Source organism: Zosterops lateralis (assembly GCF_965231275.1).
Source record: "Zosterops lateralis genome assembly, chromosome: W".
NCBI classification, from domain to species: Eukaryota; Metazoa; Chordata; class Aves; order Passeriformes; family Zosteropidae; genus Zosterops; species Zosterops lateralis.
In genome coordinates this window covers 69,329-89,255 of record NC_139801.1, presented here as the reverse complement: position 1 = coordinate 89,255, position 19,927 = coordinate 69,329, and the positions used below count along the sequence as shown (strand labels likewise).

The 19,927-nt window shown below is 45.9% G+C and overlaps 2 long non-coding RNA genes across 2 annotated transcripts; one reads left to right on the top strand and one right to left on the bottom strand.

The window, feature by feature from the left end:
* Nucleotides 1–41: 41 nt before the first annotated feature.
* On the bottom strand, nucleotides 42–9,917 carry LOC310922282. Its single transcript, XR_014592378.1, has 4 exons — nucleotides 9,679–9,917; nucleotides 6,478–6,609; nucleotides 3,436–3,629; nucleotides 42–530 (listed from the first exon to the last, which is right to left on the bottom strand). It is a non-coding gene; the product is annotated as an uncharacterized lncRNA (long non-coding RNA).
* LOC310922283 lies at nucleotides 6,997–19,913 on the top strand. The gene is made up of 3 exons (XR_014592379.1): nucleotides 6,997–8,686; nucleotides 18,657–18,863; nucleotides 19,831–19,913. It is a non-coding gene; the product is annotated as an uncharacterized lncRNA (long non-coding RNA).
* Nucleotides 19,914–19,927: the final 14 nt, after the last annotated feature.

Below are 19,927 nucleotides of genomic sequence, written 5' to 3'. Positions count from 1 at the left end.
TGTTGTAGTTTGGTCTCAAAGTCAGAGATGGAGTTTCGCTCTATTTGCTACTTGCCTTCAGTTTTATTGCCCTGGTCAGTTCAATGACCAGGATGAAAATCACAAGCTGACCTCTCAGAGGTAAACACAGCCCTATTAATGCCAAGGAAATCCACATTCCTAATGATGACAGTGATGATTCCTTAAGGTGTTGGGTGTGCTTTGCAATGGGCATCTGGAAGTGCGTGTGTCAGAGTATGGATTCCTCACATATTCTGGTGCTTTTGCCTCTAAAAGGAGCAAAGTCATCCTTCTGGGCACATATCCCGTTTGTTTATTGCTCAGCACAGTGGGAAAATGTACTGCCAGAGATCCCAAAGCTTCCTGAGCTGATGCCTTGTCTGCCAGGAACTATTTAGTGTGATAATGGCGTTTGATAGACTGGACACAAACACCATTGTCACACTCCACAGCTCTGGGAGCAGGTCCTTAGCCTGTGGAAGGAGTGATGGAGGCACACTGCAAGCTTCAGCAGAGGGGGTTTCAAAGACCTGCAAAACAGACACAAGACCAGGTTTGCGCATATTTACATGTGGCACATTGGGGTTCTCACATGGAGGCAGGACGCGGGACACGGGATCCTGAATTGCTTTGAGGTGAACATCGTGGCTCAGCTAGCTGTGGGAATGTAAAAGCTCAGTGGCTTTGAGTGCCCTTACAGACAAGGGAGATGGACAGCACCTGAAAAAGTGATCTGTTCTAGGGACAAATTCTTGAGGAGAGGGATGAGACATTTCTGCACAGGCCTGTGTCTTCCTCTAATTGGTGGAGACAGCCCAGAATCAGCACCACACTATGTCAGGCCCAAGGAATCACGATGCTGGGGATTATATTTGACTTTCATATACTTGGTTTTAGCAGCATTTCTGAGTACAAGCCCACATATATGACAGCTGAGTTGGTCTGTACTCCTAGTCCCACTGCCCCTGTGCTACTCCATGCATGTTCTTCTCGGACACATCAGCACCTGTGCATCAGGGAATTAAGATCTAGGTTCCATAGCTGTGGTGCTCATCTCTACACAGCCTGGGTGTTTCAGAGTGTTTCTCTGTGTGTTTAGCCTGCTAGCCAAATAACATTTCTGCACACTCTCAGTGAGTAGAAAACATCCCATGAAAGATTATGTGGACTAAGCGGTGGACTGAGAGCATACAAACATGCTGCACAGGGATTTTTAACCCATGGAAATTCAGTTATATGCCATCATCACGTTTGAATGCTGCAGAGAGGCAGAGAAAACAGAGAAGGAGCACATGGAAGGGAGGAGGTTAGAAACCAGGACTGGGATGAACAGCAGTAGCTTTTCCTTTTTTGTAAATACTGAAATTGAACTTTCTGGCTCAAAAGAGAATTTTCTGTGGACTGGTTAGAAGCCCCTTGGGAGGGGATGCGGTTGTCTTTTTTGCGCCAAGAGGTGAGAATGAAATGTCTCATTTTAGTGCTTTTTCAACTCCCTTCTCATTTATTTTTAAGCTCAGAAATGCATTCTCCTTTTACTTACTGGGAAGAATTTGCTCCCCATATGTAGGAAACCCAGATTCTCCAATAGTCTTCTGAATCTGGTTCTGCTTTAGCAACAGAGTGTCATGGAAGTTAAAGCCCACAAAAGGCTCATTCTCTGAGCACTCTTCCCTGGGTTTAGCCTTCTCATCAATCCCTTTTTGTGTAGGGAGCACAGTGCTCACAGATCAGCATCCGATGTCAAAGTGCCCACATAGAGGTGACACCAAAGTCACCTGCCTCGGTGCCCACCTGTACTGACCCACCTGAACCACCAGCCTGCTCTTCACAGTGTAACAGGGGTCTCCTCACCCTGGTGATCTAGATATCTTATCTGGATCTTCTTCCCAATTGTAATATAGTTCAACCAGTGTTGATAGGTCAGGGCGGACTTAGTAGGGCTCTGGATTGGTTTAATTCTTGATTTACATCTAATCAAACCTCAGAGAAGGATTTGTGATAACTCAGTGCCACGAGCTGGCAGTAGAAGCTGGGTTCTGAGTTTTGATGGTGGACAGAACAGCAGAGAAATGGACCTTCAGTGTCTGGTTACCAGATCAGACTGTTTCATTTCTCCAGTGTGATTATTACAACAGTAATAATCTGGCATTCTCATCCCTGCCAAGAAGGCAAGCCTAGGAATGCTTGGGCATGGCTGACATCCAAGGAATTTTCATGTCCCACTGGTCCTGTCTGTGTTTTGAGCCTGTAGTACTGCAGTGGGACGGAGCTGAGCATTTGAACACACACAGGGAACGGGCAGATGTGCAGATCTACATGTGAAGCTCCTGCGCAATCCCAGCTATGAAGGAGGCATCTCTGGAAAGAGGAGAGGACCTGCAGCACACCCTGAGCATCACATGGAAGAGTCTTTGGAATTAATGATAACAAAGACCCAGTCATGCTAGAACATTCTGTCAATAAGGATGCAGCTGTAGCCCTGAGGTCCATAGGGCTGGTTTTGGTAAATCTACCTCTGCTGCAGCTGGTGAGAGTGAGAAATGAATGCCAAAGGGTCAGAGGCGCTGTACCTGGCTTTCTAATTCACCCCAGTGTTGGTGTCTTCCCTTACCTTTCCTCATATACATTTTATTCAGCTTTCTCTCTGCAGCAGAGGGGAAGGATCAGGCAAGATCCTACTAATGAAGCTCCCTGAGGAAAAACCTGGCAATCCTGTGCAGAGCAGGGGAGCCCAGAAATCCTGACAGAAGGACTCGACTTCACTGCAGATCATGTAAGGAGAAAGCAAGGCAGCTGATGCCACTGCAAACAGGCGATTTATAGTCCCTCAGCTACAGGGAAGCTTCCAGCAAATCAATAGGAATATTACCATGACAAAATATAATGGAGGAAGGAGAAATGGCTACTAGTTTTTGGCACTGCAAGGGGAAAAAACCCAAAATAATGGGAAAGTTACAGGGAGAAAACAAAGCATAATCATCAGAGAAAAATCCCCTTTTTGCTTCTCTTCTGCTGGACATCTGTGTAAAGAACATTATTGGGATGTTCCAATGCAGAGGAACGTTGTGAAGAGCAAGAAAGTTTTCAAGAGGGTTTTTTGAGATGAGTCACAGAACCTGTCCTTCCCTGGAGGCATTCCTGGTCCCCTGGGAAGTCTGTCAGCTTCCCCACCACTGCATTTTTTAAAAACAATAAACGTTCAGGGTGGTTTGCACTGCCCTAATAAAAGCCTAATCTCTTTCCAAGTGCAGGTAGAAATCCCTAGGTCGAAGACATTAAATCCTGATAAATTACACAGTTGAGCCCTGGGCACGTATGGTATTTTGCTAGGCTGAACTGCTTAGTGTTGGAAATTCACCTGCACTATGTTATTTTTGTTAATATCTTTTAGCATTTCCTTTTCCTCACATGAATTTTGCACAGGAAGGCACTTACCATCGGAGGCAACAGCCAAAGGATCCTCTGGTGTGCTGTTAGGGCTTGGCAGAACCGAGGTTCTCTTGCAGGACATTTTGTTGACTGTACTTGAATCTTTGGAGTCCTGGTTTCTTTTCTGAGTTCCCAGCAGTGGGCAGCTGCTACAAGCCTCTGCCTCCAGTGGACACCTTCTCCTCTCCCTTTATGGGATCCTGAGGTTTTAAAGTAAACAGTTCATTCTTGTTCTGATAAGTCATATTAAAATATTGATCTGGGGGAGGGAGATGACCCTTGATGCACTGAGCCAGAGTCACCTTTAATCAGACTAAAGAATGGAAAAAAAACTCTGAGACCTCGATTTTCTCTGTTCCTTCAGCGAGCACATGTGGGGAGGGGAAAATACAAAAGATAAGGGGGTTTCAGCTCTTTGTTTTGCTGAAGCCTGAGATGAAGAGTGTTTACTCTGGCTGCATATTAATTGCTTACTTCTGCCAGTGAGACTGATTTCATCAGTTCCTCAGGTCACAGTGCTCATCTCATGTTCACTGCTGGGGCTTGCCAATCTTTTTTCTTTCTTAAATTTTGATGTACTGTCTGCTTTGCTTGGGAATTTTCAGATTTTACTTTCCAGCACGCCTAGGAGGTGGGGGGAAAGCCTGGCTTTGGTTGAGCCTGTCTGAACGCCACTGGCAAACCCAGGAACGGTACACACCTCCCAGGACCTCATCCAACAACGAGACCATTGCATAAACCTCCACATTTGAAGACTGATGAATTTCACATTTTTTTGTGAAGGCTAAATAGGATTTGGACCTGAGATTTTCTCTGAACATTAAATAAAGTCACATTTTGGGTATGAGAACATTTGCTAGTTAGGTGTTTCATCACTTACTTCCATTACCATACTTCTATTTCATCAGAACATTTTGGAACTGTCCGAAGTAATAGTTTGGGGGTTTAGGAAGCAAAGTTTTCAATATAAATACTTCACAAAAGCGAGGAACCAGGTCACTTGACCAATTTTGGCTGGATGTGTCCATCCAGCAGCAGAAAATCACCATGAAATCAAATGTGGAAAACATTCTGTGTTTTGCCCTCTTCTCCTTACACCCTCTTTGTTACCAGCTGATGATACATCTCTTTTGCTTACCGCTGTCTTGGACTGCAAATCTGTCATGGTGAGAATAATCTACTGTTCCCTAAAATGCTGATTTCTAATCCCAGTCCTGTTATGTAAATAGTAATTTCTTGTTTGGGACTGGTGTGTGCACACAGTGTAAAGATGACAAAAATACTACTACTACTACTACTGGTTCAGAGTCTGCCCTAGTAGTAGAACAAGTTTTGGGAGAAGTAGGTATCTAAAAATGACCTGTACAATTATATCAGCATTCTGTGTGCAAACTGCTTATGCTACTCTGAAAGTATGGATGTGCATTTGGAATCTACAGAAGGTACCTGACATTATGCTTCATCAGAAAAAGAGGACAAAAGACCTCATATTAGAAAGAAAACAATCAACCCAAAACCAAAATGCCACATGTTGTCCAAAACTAGCAGAAAAAACTTGGTATTTGTGGGTTGTGTTTCTGGGGAACAAAAAAAGAGCAGTTTCCCTCAAAATGGGGGTCTGCAACTGTACACTGGTCACTCCATAGGGAGCCTGGGGAAAGTCTGGAACTGCATTGCAACATCCAGTACTGCTGCAGACTGGTTGGGGTCCAGTTCTCTGAAATGAAATGCCAAAGTATTGGGAAATTCCTGGAAAAACAAAAGGAACTGGTTTGTTTAAATGTTACTAAAGGTGACATAGGGACAGATAATGCAACATATGTTGCACATACACCTGAGGGCCAGATTCTTCCCTTGGAAATATGCAGCTGTGACCCCAAGCAAAATCATCTAACTTTGAAGTGCAGTCTAACTGTGAGGCTGGCACTGCCGGAGCAGAGGACTGAGACCCTAAAGTCCCTTCCAGCCTAAATTATTCTGTTGCTTCCATTTTGTATGCAGAGCTCCTGGTGTCACTAGACAAAGGACACGATTTGGTCCCTACAAAAGTTCTTTCCTCTCATTTTTCTTATATACAATGGAGAGGATATGTTGAGGGAAATGGAAATCACAGGGATGGTGTCTTTTCTGTGCGGAAACAGAGGAAGAACAGCTTCAAAACTGAAGGAATAACTGCAGGGGCAAAACCCTGAGCTGTATCTTTGTGGCTTTACTCCAGCACATAATCAATACTCTTCAACTGATTTGGGACTGGCAACTTCATCCACGGAAAAATCCTGTCACGGTCCCACCAGCCGTGGGCATGGCTCCCTTGGCTTAAACTTCCAGACAAATCTGGGTCAAAGATTTTGGCCAGAATCTTTTATGGAGAAAAATTACACATATCCAACAGTGGAACTGAATTTATCCCTTTGCTTTTGTAATGTCAGTGACTGTGCTGATTCTCATCACTTTTGGATATGGCCATATAATTTTTGAGAGGACATTGCTACAAGAATTCTTGGGGTCAGAGTAGACAAAGGTGGTGTTTATCAGCTTATTCCAGAGTACTGCAGCATTCAAGGGGCACATTTACGACAATCTCATGGACAGAGGTAAGGGCTATGAGTGCTGGGACAGCTCAGATCCCAGAGGAGAAATGCTGTGATCCTTGTCAGTCAATGGCTACTGGTTAAATATTACCTGTGCTGGTCACTCTGATGGCTGGGTAGAGAAAGATTAACTCAGAGGAGCAGACAGTTGAGCAAAGGTCTTTAACCTGGAAGCCATGATCTCTTCTGATTTCTGCTGCGGATCAGTAAACTAAATTGATTTGAGTTTCCCAATCATCAAACTCATTGCGTCAGTTCTGGATCGTCCTGGCGTTTCCTGTAACCATTCACCCTCTGACAGAGAGAATCCAGGTTGGGAATTTTCTTCAGGAGAGTAAGGTTTGGCTGACAATGTACCCATCCATAACATTGCTGTTTCCATAGCAAAAAAAGTTGTGGGCAGAATTTAAGCAATTTTCCTGTAATCAGAAGGTTAACACAAAAAACTTGTATTTACCAGTCCCTCAGGCCGACTCCCCTTCCCCCAGGAGACATGCTGGCTCTGCAGACAGGTGTGCCAGGCACACGAGGGTGCGAGGGATGCCATAGGGTGAGTGTGAAGGAGCGCTTCCAGCTCTGTTAGTGTCACCTGGGCCGCACAGGAGGATAAGCAACTTCATTAATTTTTTTGTTTCTGCAAGTGAAACTCCCGTTTAAATCCACCTCTCAGAACTTGAAGAGACTTTGGTGACCTGAACTCTGTCAGTCCCTAGTCCCTGTGCCGGGGGCTGAGGGTGGCTCTGTTGAGGGGCCCTGTGCCCTGCCCCTGTCCCTCCATGAGCCCAGCCCCAGTAACAAGGCCTGGGGCAGGTCTGAGGCAGAGTTTAGGGCAGGGTGGACAGGGCACTTGGTGCCCCTGGCATGCTGCAGCTAGGTGTAATGAACTGTTAGTTGTTTTAATTGCAGCGCTGCCATACAGCCAGGAGCGGTCCCAGCGTGGCTGCCCATCTCTCAGGAGAGCCCTGTCAACATCTCACACAGGTGCTAGTTTTGCTCTTTCGAGAAAAGCAAAAAATCAGTTTGGTCCCTTGAAAAATTGCAAAGACAAAGTTTTTATAGTGGTTTTATAGCTCCATACTGATGTTCTACCCTCCCCTGGCCTAGTGGCAACTGGAGGAGCTCCCAACAGCTAGCCTGGCCACCACTAGGGCTTAAAGTCAGGGCCTAGAAGTAGCCAAGATAAGGCCAGTTAAACCCAGCTTGGCATGGGCTGGACTTGGCTTTCCTCTTCTATATTCATCTGCTTCTAATCTCCCAGTTACACAGAAAAACAATGCAGCTGTGATGACAATGTTTTGGAGACAGTGGTGAGAAAGCAATAAAGAATGAGCCATTGAGTGTTTTGTGTGACATTGCAGGCACTTTCCTTGCTAAATGGAAACTTCACACGGATTCCATATTTAGTCTAACCTGTTTTACCAACTCATTTACCAACCTACATAGTATGAAATTGCATTTCCCATGGCTATTCCAGTCCTGTCTGCTATGGCTCTGCTGAACTGAAGCATTTTTCACAGAAGCCCGATTTCAAGACCTCAGAGAAAAAAAAGTGTTACTTTTTGTCAGTCTGTCCCTGTGGGTAATCCAAACGAACAGGTTTGAGGGGCAGGCTGTGGCTGCTTAGGTGCAGCTGGTCTGTAATTGGGTTGGTGCAGGTGCTGAGCATTAGGCATCGTTAGGTGTTCAAAGATAGTTTGACTGAAAAGAAGGACTAAAGTGGGGAGGAAAGTGAGGCAGCAGCTTTTGTGAGCGTTGAAGTACTCTCTTTCCACAAGGAAAGCATTTGTAGCATTGGTAACTGGAGAATCCTGCAGAATAGATTTGCTTCCAGTGGGCAGAGGTTGGTTGTTGGTGGCAACCTGAGCACATGTTAACTGGCCAGGGACAAGTGGGAACTTTCTGTGTCAAAACTAGGGAGTCCCAGAATGGCTTGAGTGGAAAGGGACCTTAAGTATAATCTCATTCCACCCTCATGGGCAGGGATGCCTTCCACTCTCCCAGGTTACTCCAAGCTCTGTCCAGCCTGGCCTGGGACACTGCCAGGGATGGGGCAGCCACAGCTTCTCTAGGCACCCTGTGTCAGGGCCTCACCACCCTCACAGCTGAGAATTTCTTCCCAATATCCCATCTAATCCTGCCTTCCAGAAGTGGGAAGCCATTCCCTGTGTCTTGTGAGCCCAGGCCCTTGTCCCAAGTCCCTCCCCATCCCTCCTGTGAGCCCCTTAGGTGCTGCAAGGCTGCTGTGTTGCAGGGAACCTGCACACAGAAACAGCAGGGGGGCAAAATATGGATCTTGAGCTCAAAATAAAGCGAGCATTGGCAATTCCTGACCTAGCACTGGGAACTGCAACATTATGTATCAAAAGAATGGAAAGAAGGCTCCTTAATCTACTGTACAGGCTGTAGAAACAGGCGTGGGGATTGCACGCTGTGTGCAGGCACGCTGGGAGTTAATTAGTCCTGATTGAGATCAGGTGTGAGGGTGGCTCAGGAATGTTGTAACGGTTTTTCAGTGTAAAGTGATTCTCAGTGTGGTGAGGGCTTCAGAGTGGGTTCTGCCAAGTTAGAGAAGTTCACCCATTGCATTGGGTGTTAAATTTACAGCTCTGGAGATCCTAAGACTGCTCTTCTAGACTGACTTACCCGGAGAAACTTAAAACTGACAAGTAAGTGGACTTCTAGTCCGTGGTTGGAATGGGATGACTCTGAGGTTCCTGTACTCAGCAATTAAAATAGGTGGTGCTGTACCTTGGCATGGATTAGATTTGGTGAGCTTTATAGAATGATTATTTCTGGGAAAGTGATGGATCAGAAAGAATTCACTAGAAAATTTTTTGCCTGCCTGCCAGCATCTTTATGCTCTCTGAGGATAGCTTAGAAATAGAAAATAGAAAAAAAAAAAAAAAAAGGGCGTGGTTAGTGAATCAGAGGTGGCCTCGTGTTTCAGCCTTTGGATGATCAAGGGTGACGGTCTCTGGATCCTGGACACTTGTGCCTGTTTTGTGTTCCAGGGCATTTTCAAGATCAGCTCTTGGAAATCAGTGGGTTTGTACTGTCCTCACTGAGCACCGTGGCACAGAGTTCCGAAATGTCCTTAGCTAAAGTGTAATCCCAAATGCTGTGTAATGGACTAGGTTAAGGTATTCACGTGCCTGCACTTTAGAGCCCCCACGTGATGTTTGTACCAGCATCTGCAGCTTTAGTGTATGAGAAACAAGACCAGTGTGAGCACTGGAGTCCCAGTAACTGGGACAAGAGGTTACCTTCTCTCTGTTTTGGGAGTCCTTGGCTGGAGCTCTGTCACTGCGTGGTCGAAGGGTGGCTGCAGAGTGCCAGCTGCCACCGGCGCCCACTCAGGGTGTGCTGTGAAGCTGAGGGAGGGCTGGGAGCCCTTGCAGGCCATGCTGTGTTTCCAGGCAGGCTCAGGGGGCTGAGGCAGAGTAGGGCCCGCGAGGAGCCTTGTGCTGCTCCGGGGACTGAGGCACTTGCCTGGTTAATGGTAGCCAGGGCAGGCTGCTGGCTCTGTCCCCTGGGCAGTGAATGCTCCCGCGGGGAAAGGGGTGTCCACAAGGCTTCGGGGCATGCGTTCGCTGGCATTCGAGAACAAAGAACAGCCTCTCTCCTCTCCCTCGCTGTGAAAACAGACACAGTCACTAACCTGCTGTTCCGTGTCCGCCTTTGTCCCGCACACCGTGGAGTTGTCACTGGGCAAACGGGGCTGGCCAGGGCTGAGCTGGGCTTAAAAGGACACAGGTTCTTGTTGGGTGGGGAGGGGAGGAGTGCCCAGCACTGTAAGGAAACATCTGGCTGTCTTTAACCACTAGGAACTGCATGCACGACCTGCCCGTGTAATCACATACCAGTTCAGCTCACCAGAGCTTGAAATCTATTGCCATAACCTCTCAAGGTTTCCCGGTTACACAATGTTGTCCTCAGAACACAGATAAAGAAAAATTATTTTGATAATTCCTTTTTTGTGTTTAATTTCTTACTGTTTCACAGTGCTAGTAGTATTGGTGTTTGAGAGAAGAACTTATTTGCTGGTTAAATGATTTTTTTAAAAAATTTTGAATGAAGAAATGAGATCCAACAGTGAAAAGTAACCTTTTTTTAAAGAAACACAAACTAGGGGAGAAGGGAGGGAAATTCTGTTTGATTTCCAGCAAATGCCCACTTTAAATATCTATGTGTTGATATTCTTATTTGGAGATACTGCTAAGGCATTTCAGGTTTTTTTTTTTTTTTTTTTTGGACCAAAAGTACGTGCTCTATCAATCTGTATCAGTCTCACCAGAGGTTATATGTCACAGCCACTGCAGAGCCCTTTAATGCTGTATAGGGCCCCCCTTTTGCTGATATTGATATCAGCTTGCTGTGTTTGGGAGTGTTTTTATTTTAAAAGCTAAAATTTTCTACTAGCTCTAAAACAAAACACTTTCCAGCCTCTTGGAATTTTTCTGTTGTATTGGAGAACAATTCAATACGTGCAATTCTTGTTTTAATGATCTTGGTGAATTAACTTTTATTTTTATTAAAAAGGAGATAGAATGTGCCCATTTAGAGATCAAGAAACAATTACGTAATTTCATGTCCAAGTGAAGACTCTTAACTATGCGGTTTGCAGTCATTTCAACATTATTTGCTTCCAAAGCTTATTCAGGGATTCAGAGATTATTCTCTCCTCTTACCAAGAAAAAACACAACTTTTAATTAATGCTTGCAGGATTAATTCTGTATGAACTGAAGTTTAGAACTCACCTGCTGTTCCTAGAATACTCCTGAAAACTCGGTTTTCTTCCTCAGAAGTTTATTATGGAAAAAACAAAACACCACATATACAAATCTGAATCTTTATCTCCGGTGGAAAGCGAGTCATTTCCCCCAGATATCAGCTGATGCTTTTCCAACTTAGATGAGTGATTTCTCCCACTGCCCAGGCTGTGGAGCTGTCTTTGTCATGGGATGGGATGGCCCTGGTGCCTGCCAGAGCTCCAGCTGCAGGTGTGGCTGTGGAGCTGGATGGGCCGTGCCTGGAGCTGGGCTCTGCCAATGATCCCGGGAGATCCCAGCTCTTCAGCACTGTGGGTAGTGTTCCCAGGGCTGGCACCTGGGCTGCTCTGTGCCCTGGGATGGACCGCCCATGGCGGCTGCAGGGCCTGGCACAGGAGGGTCCACAGCTGCTGGGGACACGTGGACGGAGATCTTTGGGGCCTGGCTGAGAAGGGCTGGGACTGTGGGGTCTGACCACGGGCCAGGCTGGGCTGTGGTGACTCCAGGGTGGCAGGGACACGGGTGTGTGGGTGTGGTGACACATGTCTGCTGGTGACACAACTTGTGTGTTCCCAGTGTGCCTGGTGAATGAAGGTACCATCTGCCTATGGCTGGCGTGTTGAAGCTGTTTCACGTACGTGAGCAGGAGCACGTTAAACATTAATCATTCCTCTCAAGCCTCTGGTGGGTGTGGGCCAGGGCTCTGTTTTGCCCAGGTCAATGGACAATGCTCTGGGGCCATGTTTGAAGCTAAGTGGTCGTGTGGCAAGATGCCATATGTTTCACAATTATTAAATGCTAGTAGAACATTCCTGAGTGCTAGTGGAATGTAAAGTCCAGTTTTAATTTAGGATCAGTGAGTAACTTAACTAGGCATGAGTACCATGCTGCTGTGACAAGTAGTCTGGGAAATTTCTGAAGTTTGTTGAGGATAATTTCTCATCCCAAGGGCTCAGTGAGCCAGCTAGGAAAGGTGCTCTGCCATGGGGCTTTGTGAATAGAGGACTCAGGGCAGGAGTGATGGTCCTGGTCACAGTGACCATGAAATGGTTTGATTTAGATTTCTTGGTGTAGTTACAAAAAGCAGAGTTGTCACCCTGGATTTCAAGAGAACAAAGTTTAAGCCGCCAGGGAGCCCCGAGTGCCAGTCAGATTTAAATAAAAGGTGTGCAGGAGAGGCAATGCCATTAAGGCAGAAGCCATGCAGGTGGGGTAGATTGCCAGCATGGCTGAATGTGGCACACTGCTCCTGGCTCTCTGGAAGCCAGGCCGGGTGTCACAGCAAGAGGAGAGCTGTGGTTTGCCAGTGGAGTGCTTGGGTCTCAATCCACGGGCTCGTACAGTTCAATGCTGTTGCCCAGGATCTGGGTACAGAAGTGGAATGCGCCAGGAGTGAGTTTGCTGAGGATGCTGAAGTGGGAGGTGCTGTGGGTTTGGGGGACGGGAGGCCTTGCAGAGGGAGCTAGATAGGTGGAATGTTGGGCAATCATCAGTGGCAGGAAATCTAACAAACAGCAGCACTGATGGCAGGAGAATTCCTGGTGGTTTCCACAGGGCCTGGATTTCACCCAGTATGTACTAGTGCAGCACTTATTGTGTGAAGTAAAGGATTTTGCTGAAAAGCATAAAGATTAATGACCGTACCTGCTGAGAGTTCTCTCAAAGTCAGGCAGTGGCAGCCACAGGTTTGTGAGAACTGGCTGGCTCACCTTTACCCAAACTGGGAATTTTTCATCAAATGAAGTTTTCCTGAAATGCATCATTTCACAAAGTATTTCCACTTGGCTGAAAATGTCAAACTTAAAAAAGCTTCTATTTAATTTGTAATCGCATTTTTATTTAACTCCTGAAAGCCGGCATGAGTACGGCACTTGAATTAACGTCGCTTTTTAAGTGTCATTTAAAGTTATGCTTTTATTTACATGAAGTCTTCGGCTGTTTGTGGTTGGTCGTTTTTAAAAAATCATCTCTAGATAGTATGGTTTGAGGACAAGAGAAGGAGGAAGCTGAGTGAGGGAGTGAGGGCTACTGTGTGCAGCTTATGTGTGTTTGCTGATCCAGCACCTAGTGAAGTAATGGGTGCTGGATTTAGTCTTTCCCCCTGCCCCCCCGCCCCCCCCCCCCCCGAGCACTTTCTAAAGGCATCCTGTTATTTTCAGTACCAGATTAATTGTGATTTTGGTGCTCTGCTACATGTCTGAAACTATACTTTACTGACAGAAAAGTTTCCACAGCTATGCTCGTAAACTGAGAACATGCTCTGGCTTCTGTGTGCACAGAAGGTGTTGCAAGGCCTTGCGTTACCTTGTGCCTCTCCCAGGCTGTTTCCCCAGCAGCCCCTTTCCCTGCTGATATGAGCAGACTCCTTCCTGCTGAGCTGAAAGGAGTTTAGGAGTGGATGTGGCACTTTCTTCTGGCGTGGTACCAGGTGAAAACTCTGAAAGGTCATGTTAAGCAAACTTGGAAACTATGTTCCATCAGTGTTGTCAGAACCAGGCCCAGCTGTGCACTGCTCCAAGTGGCTGCCTGGGGAGAAAATAGGGGTTTATCACCAGAAAGAAAAATCTCAGACTGGGTACTTGTGCTGATGCTGATAGAAGACTGTGTTTGCCACATGACAAATGATGACTCGGTAGCAAGAATAAGGGGAATTGAGATGATTTGTGTACTCCACACACCTACGTTTGTTTACAATAAATGTATTGTAAATATACTATATAGTGGGTATGTGTTACCAAACCATGCTTGAGGTGAACACACCGGAGGCCAGAGATTGAGGAACTGGCTCTGAACTGAGTTTCCTGGCGCCTGTGTTTAAGCCCTGAGAGACACTACACAGAAAAGCACAAATTCCTTAGGAAATTTGGTCTCCTAGGGAAACAGGGACAGTTTTGTTGTTGTGTGGTTTGTTTTGGTTTTTTTTTTTTTTTTTTTTTTTAATCTAAGTGAGAGATGAAGTAAAAACTTGCTTCTAGGAATCCACATTGGTGGAGATTCAAATTCTCAGGAATTACTTTGTTGTTTTATTTAAAGGGTATGTACTAGAAATGATTCCAGGGCATCATGACATTTGCAGAAGCATTTTTTGCAAGAAGGCTACTAATCTAGGTGAGGAAAGACAGCATCCAGAATTTAAGGTCATTCCTGCTGTTCTGCAGGAAATTTGTATGTGTCAAAGGAGGAAGATCTGGAAGGCACAGGGGAGAGGCAGAGCAGACAACCCACGGTGGGTGCATGGTCAAGCTCGTGACCTCCCCTTTGGGACAAATGGACACATTGCTTTGTATGGGCAATGGCACGGGGTGACTGAGGTATTCTGCCACATGCTGTGGGATGTCATTGTCACAGGGAACCAACATTTTTCTTCCCTCAGCAAAGTTCCTGTGGGAAATGATGCTGTGATGTCCTACCATAGCTGAATTTATAAATTATTCCAGCCTCTGTAGTTGTTTATTGTGTACTTTGCTAAGATATTCAAACCAAAAAAGGTAGGAAGTAAATGAAGAGAAGCTGTGATAATTCTCAAAATAAATCTGAAATTGATCTGACATCTTATGCAAGGCATTCTCTTTCTGGCTGGTAGCAGAGGGAAGAGAGAAGAAAGCTTTTTAGCTTTTACGTAAATGCCACTCGGAGATCCATAGCCTGAGCTGGCTGAATCGAAACAAGGATGATCCACTGGATCAAATAATCTGAAGTTTCCTTTTTCTGTCTTTCCAGTTAACTATAGTAAATGAAAGATAAATTTCAAATAGGTTTCTAAAGTCTTTTGCTATCACCAGGCATACTTTTTACTTTGTGCAATTACAAATTCTGTTGCAATTTCAAACCAGTAGGCCTTTAAAAATTCCTGTATTGGAAAAATTCTGTGCAAGTTATATTGGGATACTTACATGTGTGATTTTTAAAAATAGCTTTCACTGTGTGTAAATCAGCACCTGTACAATCCTCCCCTGCTGAAGACTTGTAAAAGTACCTGCCCTTTTTGAGACTGCTTTGTTAAAGCAGCAAGATTTATCTGCATTTAATTTGTAATCCTCTTCTTCTTTCTACCCTCCTTTACCTAAAATCTACAACACCGCTGACCAGTTTTTGGTCTGATATTACAAGAGGTGTGTGTCCAGGATGTTCTGTTTATTTCTGGGAGAAATAGCTGAACAAAGAGGGAGATCCTGGGAGGTCCCAGGAAGCAGCATGAGCTCAACCTTTACAAAGTCCATAAAGGAGTTCACAGTGCAAACTGTAGGTACTGTAAAAACACAGAAAAACATAATCATTTAGACAAATTGCAATTATGTTGGAAAGGTGCGTCTGCACTAATTTAAATATAAGTGATTTGTGGGCTTAGAGCCAGTGTGTACTGTGATTGCACACAGTGCTTTGAATTTACTGATGAGTAGCAAACAGTGTTCTTTGGGAAAATTGCTCTGTAAAATTGAAATGTAAATGATGAGGTTTTTTTTTTTTCACTCAAGCTTTTTTTTTTTTTTTTTTTTTTTTTTTTTTTTAGTGGTAGGTGGTTTGCCTGTATTCCCTCCCAGCTTTTCCAGTTGATAATTCCCTGCTTCCACCTGGCTCTAGGAGTCATTAGTGGATGACAGCTCTCTGAGGCATCCATAGAGCTCCTCTGCCCTGCCTGTTTAAACTGCCATGTTTCAGCTGTGTTATCAAGACATTGCTAGTGGGCAGATACAGATTAGTTCTTGAGACTGATTTTTCTACTTCACCAGTTCCTTTGTAGCTGCCAAAACTAATTGCTTACATTACATTTCCAGTCTGGGCCTCTATCACTGCCTGGATGATGCCATCTATTGGAATGCAGCTGCATACTTAAATGCACTTCTTAACTACATTTCACCATTTCTGCCCATGTTTACAACTGACCCTCTTTGACCCCCCACTATGTGCCAGAAATTGTATAACAGATGAACTGATTCACTTGCCTTTTCTTCCTCCAGGATTTCCAGATTTTTCTGATTTAATGGGAGTTTAACAAAGCTGTGCATAAATTCTGTGTACAAATAATCTTTCCTTTTTGAGACTGGGTAAAGTTGCTGGAAAATCGAAAAATTCTCAAATGACCTCAAGTAATCTCTGTGACCTTGAATGACCCTTATGACATTGAATGACCTTAATCTGACCTCAAATGACCATGATCCTGACCTCAAGTAACCCTGGTCAGGGTCTCAAATGACCTTAATAACCTGTACTAGTTTGAAAATACTCCCTAATGTCTGGACCTCAGTGATGGCCTGGCCACATTCAGGCCACAGCAGTCCATGGTCAGGCTCCGTTCTCCACTGGACTTAGGCACCGGCCCTATGGGGCTGTTAAAGGGTGAAAGAACCTTGCTGACCACCCCTTGGCTCGCCAGTTCCCAAATCATCTCCTGGCTGGGAATCCAGAGACAAGTTGAGATAAATCTTATTTAGGTTTCCATTTTGTTTTAATTCAGGGGGAAAAAAAATTAGTACTTTGCTCTTGTTGAGATGTTCCACAGCAAATTCATATTATGATGAAGAGTTGCTGATGGTGCACTGTTACTGGTATCTTTTGGGACGGTGGAGCAGGGGCCCAGTAGCTCTTTCCAGCCCCTGGTGCTGCCTCGGGGAGCTGAGGGGGCCTTTGGGCAAGTGCTGGGCTGAGACTCAGAGGGAGGGGGAAGATACATGTTGGGCTTCAGGCTTCAAGTGTCCCCAAAGTTGGGAACCCAGGAGGGTGGGTGATACAGCTCCTAAAGACATTGAAGTGCTGACAATGACTGACTTGTGGCCTTATCAACAGCCCCGGGCCGCAGTGAGAAGCAGCAGCAGCTTTTAGCTGCAGGCAGTGGGGAGCTGAGGAGCTGGAGCTGAGACAGCAGAGCTGGAGGAGACACAAAGATGGTAGGGTATGGGGTGAAAACCCTGTGGGGCTGGTATAGGAAATATGGAGCCGGGATGGGAACTGTGCGGCAATGCTGCCATCCTGTGGATAAAAAGCGGTACTGCAACTCTCCCCCCGAGGTGTGTAACAGCACTGGGCTGTGAACTGTGCGGCAATGCTGCCACCGTGTGGATTTAGATCGGTACTGCAGCTCTCCCCCGTGCCCGTCTCCGAGGCGTGTAGCAGCCCCGGGCTGTGAGCTCACGGGCAGTGTTGCCGCCCGAGCGCCGAAAGATCACGGCCAAAAAGGCGAGAAAAAAGTGCAAGGACCTCGGACACGTGGCAGCCGGCTCCCTGCGCGCGACCTGCACCACGGAGCCGCCCGGGAGCGATTTTTGCGCGGCGTACGCAGGTACGCGGACACGGGATGGGGGCTGAGCGGCGCCACGACAGTGTTTGGGCAGTCGATGTAGTCAGACGCCTGTGCGAGCAGCCGAGGGGGACATTTGGGGGAGGTGGGACAACCAAGATGGCGGCACGGCTCGCGGCGCTTGACCTTTTCAAGATGGCGGCGAAAAGGGCGGGAAAAAGAGAGGACCCTGGGTGTGTCTAAATAACTGCCCTCACAAAACCCCGACCACGGCGGCGCTCGGGGACAATTTTCTGTGACGTTTCCAGATGTACGGACACCGGCTGTCGGTTCGACCGCGCCGCATCCGGGTTCAGTTTAGTCGTTTTAGTCAGGCGCCTGTGTTAGACACCGACGGGGGCCTTAAGTGTGCCACAAAAAAGATGGCGGCTCGTCCGGAATTGGCCTCAGCCACAACTAAGATGGCGGCGAGGCGGGGCGAAAGTGACGTAATGCTCGCTGCATCCGAAAATAGAGGGAGAGTGACGGAAATGACCGAGATTCCCCGAACAGCTGAGAATAGCCGACGGCTGACGGAAATCGCCGAGATTCCCCGAACAGCTGAGAATAGCCGACGGCTGACGGAAATCGCCGAGTGTCCCCGAACGTCGCCCCCCTCAGCCGAACCGAACGAGCTGAGGGCAGTTCCGGGGTGGATTTGCCCCCTTTCTTATTTTCTAAGGTTTTACATATGCATGATGTCTTACAGACTTTCTTCGTACATATTTATTTTTTGATCTTGCTTATTTTCCTTTGGTATGGTAATTACTTTACGCTTTTCTGGGCATGCTCAGTTTTTAGTGGTGGTGGTCTCCAGGCCGTGGGGGGGTCTTTTTTTATTCATTTTTTTCACCTTTATCTTTCTTATGTGTGCTTTGGCTTTTTTTGGGACAGTTTTAAGAGAACATATTTATTTTAGAGTCTGTGTTCTTTTCTTTATTTGTGCTCTTAATGCTGTTATTCTATTGTTTAGGTTAGTTCTTCTAGCTCATTTTCTGATTATGCTGAAGGTTTCATATTTGTAATGTTTAAATATATGCACAAAAAGTAATAAGCACAGTGTTACTAAATGCTGTCTTATATATTATATATTTTATATATATGTATATATTATATATATTATATATTTTAAAATAGTACTTGGTATATATTCTAATATACTGTATATGCTCTTTAATTTACTATAAAGGGTTAGTTGTGATTTTTCAGTTTATGCCTCAGAGGCCGGTTTAGATTAAATATCAGGAAGGAATTGTTCCCTGTGAGGGCGGCGGGGCCCTGGCACAGGTTCCCCAGAGAAGCTGTGGCTGCCCCTGGATCTGGTGGAAGGTGTCCGTGCCCTGGGTGGGGCTGGAATGGGATGAGCTTTCCCTTCCACAATTCAGTGATTCTGGAGGTCTGGCTGAGGTCAGTCAGCCTGTGGGGCTGTTGCAATTTCAGGCTGGAAGTTGAGTCCTCATAACTTACACTTGCATAAAAGCAAGAATGAATGCTTAAAAAAATTCTAATGCATGATTTTTTAAAATATAAAAATACAAGGAGAGGTGCTTCCTTTTATTTTCTTCTGATTCGATTGTATTTCTCAGTTACAGCCCTGTAGAAACCCTGTTCTGCTCTGGCTGCTGAAGGACACTGCAGCATCTCCAGGTGCACCTGAAGGCATCTCGACACCGAGAGAGATTTGTTCTGTTTCCGTATTGACTCTGTTGAAAGGTGAACACAGAATGTCCATGGGTCACCCTGCCAGCTCCACTTGGCTCAGCAGGCATCGCAGGGAGGGCGCTCCTGTCATCTCTCTGGTAAGTCTGGAGGTGGGTTTTTCTGCTGCTCTGTCCCAGAGTGGTTTTCTATATTGCTGCTGTTGGCATCGTAGTGCTGAGTTGTGAGGAACATCACCTGTGTAAGGCAAATACTAGAAAAAAACCCCAAACAAACAAAACTGCCTTTTGTATGAGAAATTGCATTTTGTCCAGGAAAATCTCACCGGGCCCCAGGGCAAAGGAGGGTTCATTCCCATCTGATCAGGAGAGTGCACAAAGCAAACTCATAAAGGGCCTGTCTGGAGCCTGTTGGGGTCAGCCTTAGCAGCGGGAAGGGTGGCCAGAGGGGCTCAGGCAGGGCTTGGGGTGGGTCTGACCTGCACTGGCCACGTCTGCTCTGTCCTTGCTGAGGAGGGCAAAGGCAAATCTGACAACTGAGTGTGTGCTTGAGACTCTCACTCAGCTGTCTGAGAATCCGTCTAGAGAATGGAAACGGGCTTGGGTTTAGTTTGGTGTACAGCACCTAAAAGTGGTCTTCAGATATTCCTCAGTAACTGTATCCTGAATTAAGGCTCCAGGCCAGAGTTCTTTTGTGCAAGCATTGTTCTAATATATGGTGGCTTTTCATCTGGACTGGTTTTAATGTCTCTGTTTTTTTTCTGAAGTCTCCATTTATTTTGCTGTGTTATTGTGGATGTTCACCCTCATACTCTGGACAGCGGTTTGGGGATTTTTTCCTTCATTCCCCAGCTATAATACTGGTTTTTTGTCATCCCCCCCCCCATGGCAGTAAAATTCTCTAATGCACTAAACCGGCTGCAGAATGGCATTTTCTTGGACAGAGTAATGCTGCTTCTCCCAGCCAGCCCTGCACTGTTCTTGGTGCCATTTTTCACTGTTTCCTGTAGCCCCAGAATCCGTGGCTGTCCCTCATGGTTCTGAAGGAGTGCTGTATTTGGATTTTTGGCTTCAGGATCTAAACTGTGGCATCTGGGCTCTATTCTAGGAACCCTGGAAAAGCAAGCTCTTATTTGTGAGGAACCATTAACTCTTGAAAGTCAAGCTGTCTTGCAAGAGGTGCTGCAAAGGGTGAGATTTAACCT